The 4,177-nt window shown below is 41.2% G+C and overlaps 1 non-coding gene across 1 annotated transcript; it reads left to right on the top strand.

The window, feature by feature from the left end:
- Nucleotides 1-3,085: 3,085 nt before the first annotated feature.
- LOC136390218 (U6 spliceosomal RNA) lies at nucleotides 3,086-3,192 on the top strand. Its single transcript, XR_010748651.1, has one exon. It is a non-coding gene; the product is annotated as a U6 spliceosomal RNA (small nuclear RNA).
- Nucleotides 3,193-4,177: the final 985 nt, after the last annotated feature.

Raw genomic sequence — 4,177 nt, 5'->3', positions numbered from 1 at the left:
GAAGACTCATCCCTCCCTGACAACCAGAAATTAAAAAAAAAGAAAGAATTATAGCCTAATGAAAATATACAAGCTGCTTGAGATTTTCAAAATTCTAGCCATAGTGTTGAAATGGCATTCCTTCAAGTCTCTATGAATCATCATGTTTGTAGAGAAGAAAAGGAGACGGGCAGAAGGGGATATAGTACTCTCTCTGTGAAATGACCCAGTAGTTCAGCAACACCCACATCCTTTTGGTTCCTTTATTAGAACTCTTCAATCAAATACAATGGCTCATTTGTTCCTTCCTTTCCATTGGATGATTATCAACAGGGCCCTAGAGATTTTCTGAGGCATCCTTATGTAAATTGGAAACATAGGTGGCAATGAAATTGTCTTAATCATCAAAAGGGAGGCAAAGATTGAAATGTGACCCTAAGGAATGAACCTTTCAACAGATCCCTTGACTCTATAAATCTATACTCATAGGCTGGCTGAACTCTAGACAGAGCGGTTGGAAGTTTTTATCTCATCATGATAAGGCATAACTTACAAAGAGCATCAAAAAGCTCGCAGCAGTATGTTTTAGAATATTTCTGTGTGCATGAGAATCCACCTGTTTGTTATAAAACCAACTAATTGAAACTACTTGAATCATATACATAAACATGTGCATGTGCAACACACACACAATATTAACTATTTATATTTATTTAATATTAGGTCTGTGTAGGGTGTAAAGGTCTGGGTAGATGCAGGGATTGTCAGTGACTGAGTGGTATGGCTTTGGGGGGGGGAATATGCCCCCCTAACTTTCCCAGGGACTTTTTTTTTGTACAGAGACAGAGTCAGAGAGAGCGATAGATAGGGACAGACAGACAGAAACAGAGAGAGATGAGAAGCATCAATCGTCTGTTTTTCGTTGTGACACCTTAGTTTTTCATTGATTGCTTTCTCATATATGCCTTGACCGTGGGCCTTCAGCAGACTGAGTGACCCCTTGCTTAAGCCAGCAACCTTGGGTCCAAGATGGTGAGCTTTTTGCTCAAACCAGATGAGCCCGCGCTCAAGCTGGCGATCTCGGAGTCTCGAACCTGGGTCCTCTGCATCCCAGTCTGATGCTCTATCCACTCTGCCACTGCCTGGTCAGGCTCCCAGGGATCTTGATGTTATCTCCCCCTCTCTGGGCTCCTACCAGCTCCACCCTTCTGACTCCTGCTGGCCTAGCCCTGCCAAGGTCTGGGCAGAATCCAGGACAGACTGAGTTGCATGGCTCTGAGGCAGGGACCTTATGCTCCACTTTCCCCCAAGCCTGATGGACACCTTCCTTTAATGGAAGATCCACTAGCCCTACCCTCCCAGCTCCCAGCAGCCCTGCCCTGTTGAACTCAGGGTCCTGGCAGAAGCTGGAATAGGCCTAGAAGTGTGGCTCCAGAATGGGACAATCTTCTCCTCACATGCTTGACCAGTGCAGAGCCCTCCCTGCATGTGGCCAAATCTTGGTCTGTTTGGGCCTGATAATCTCTACCGACCTCAACCACACCATGAAGGTCTGTGGGCAGCTGGTGGGTGGTAGCTAGACTTGGTACACCTTGGGACATTTGCTTATTGGCCTCAGACCCAGCACTGGCATTACGTTTGAACCTGTATTGATCTGGTGACCACCACTCACCCCTATCTGGTGACTCACTGAGAACCTATCTCATGAAATTCAAATACCACCAGAAGATCTTCTAGTGACTGAGCCTATCAGACAGCCAGCATGTGGAGGTAGTCAGAGGAGGATCTCAGGGGACCCCAGGGTGCCATGGGACTTTGGCTGACCTGCCCCTGGACTTGTTGCTGGTAAAAGCTAGCGTTGTGTAGACTTGGTCCTTCCTGTGCATACCTAGGCCCAGCAGAGGCAGCCATAAACTGTGGATCACTTTGTACCTCCAAAGAGCAAACAGGTTGCCCAGGGCCAGTCATAGGCAGTATCTGACATTGGCTGACACCAGGGTCCCTCCCAAGAGGCACCTGAACCAATGTACTTAGTGGCCAGCTTTAGACAACATTACAGCAGGATCCAATTAGCTTTACAAGTAGAATATCCAACAGGAGGAGATCTTGACAGGCTCCAGACCCTGTTGAGGTACATTGCACTTCATGTGATGTGCACCTGAACCACAGCTCATACACTGTGGTCAGGGTCAGTCCTCACAGTCAGTCAGCCTAGGGGTGGCCCCACTCATGAACAGGCCAATAACAATCAAGACAATTATAACAGGAGGAACCACATAACTCACACAAGAGACATTCCTGGAGCATACAGATTAGGTGATCAAGAAAACTTCAGTACTGGGTCCCACAGGACCCTTAGTACATAAGACCACCCTATCAAGAATGGGAGTCAAAGAACATCTACCAAATACATAAAAACAAATGCAAAGAGGCACCCCAAATGGGTAGTCAAAGAAATATGCCCCAAATGAAAGACTAGGAGAAATCTCTAGAAAATGAACTAAATGAAATGTGAGCAAGTAATTGAGTAAAAACAAAACAAAACAAAAAACCCCACACAGTTTAAAGAATACTGAAGGAACTTAGTCAGAACTATAAAATATCTGGAATAAAGAATACACTAGAAGAAATAAACAATAGGCTGGATGAAGCAGAGGATCGAATCAATAATTTGGAAGATAAAGTAGAAAAAAACCTAATCAGAATAGAACAATGAAAAAATAATTAAAAAATAAAGATAGTTTAAGGAACCACAAAGACACCAAATAGCTCTAGTGCTCTTGATAACAAAGAATGAACTTAAGGAGTCGTGCTCCTTAATATGAAGCTGTACTATAGTTCATAGTAAGCAAAACAGCATGGTACTGGCGTAAAAACAGACATGCAGATCAATGGAACAGAACAGAGAGCCCAGAAATAAACCCACAGCTTTATGGTCAATTGATATTTGACAAAGGATGTAAGAACATACAATGGGGTAAAGATAATCTATTCAACAAATGGTATTGTGAAAATTGGATAGATATGTGCAAAAAAATAAAATTAGACCACTTTCTTCCACAAGAATAAACTCAAAATTGATTAAAAACTTAAATGTAAGACTTGAGAGCTCACTTCAGCAGCACATATACTAAGATTGGAACGATACAGAGAAGATTAGCATGGCCCCTGCGCAAGGATGACACTCAAATTCCTGAAGTGTTCCATATTTTGAAGAGAAAAAAAAGACTTGAAACAACAAAAATCCTAGAAGAAAACATAGGTAGTAAAATCTCATACATTTTACATAGCAATATTTTTTTCTGATATGTCTCTTTGGGTAAGGGAAATAATAACAACAAAAAATAAACAAGTGAGACTACATCAAACTGAAATGTTTTTACATAGCAAAGGAAACCATCAACTTAATGAAAATACAACCCACTAAATGAGAGATATTATAAATATTTACCAATGATATATCTGGTAAGGGGTTAATATTCAAAATTTATAAAGTACTAACACAACTCAACACCAAAAAATCAAACAATCAATTAAAAAATAGGCCAAGGACCTGAATAGACACTTCTCCAAAGAGGACATACAGATGACCAATAGATATATGAAAGGATGTTCAACATCACTAATCATCAGAGAAATGCAAATTAAAACCACAATGAGATATCACCTCACATCTGTCAGAATGGCTATCCTCAATACATCAACAAACCACAAGTATAGGTGAGGGTGTGGAATAAAGGGAACCCTCATACACCATTGGGGGAATGCATACTGGTACAGCCACTGTGGACAACAATATGGAGTTTCCTCAAAAAATTAAAAATGAAACTGCTTTATGACCCAGGAACTCCACTTCTAGGAATATATCTGAAAAGAACTGAAACACTGATTTGAAAGAATAAATGCATCCCTACGTTCACTGCAGCCCCATTTGTAACAGTCAAAATAGGGAAGCAGCCCAAGTGCCCATCAGTATGTGAGTGGATAAAAAAGCTATGGTACCTTTACACAATGGAATACTACTCAGCCATATAGAAAAGAAAAGGAAAAAAATAAAAAGGGAAGTCTTATTTTTTGCAACAGCATGGGTGGATCTGGAGAGAGTTATCTAAGTGAAATAAACCAGTCAGACAAGGACAAATACCATATGATATCACTTATATGTGGAATCTCATGAACAAAGTTAACAAACAAAATG

Source organism: Saccopteryx leptura, chromosome 1 (genome assembly GCF_036850995.1).
Source record: "Saccopteryx leptura isolate mSacLep1 chromosome 1, mSacLep1_pri_phased_curated, whole genome shotgun sequence".
In the NCBI taxonomy this organism is placed as follows: Eukaryota; Metazoa; Chordata; class Mammalia; order Chiroptera; family Emballonuridae; genus Saccopteryx; species Saccopteryx leptura.
Note: the sequence above shows the minus strand (reverse complement) of the source record. Positions and strands in the feature narration are given on the sequence as shown.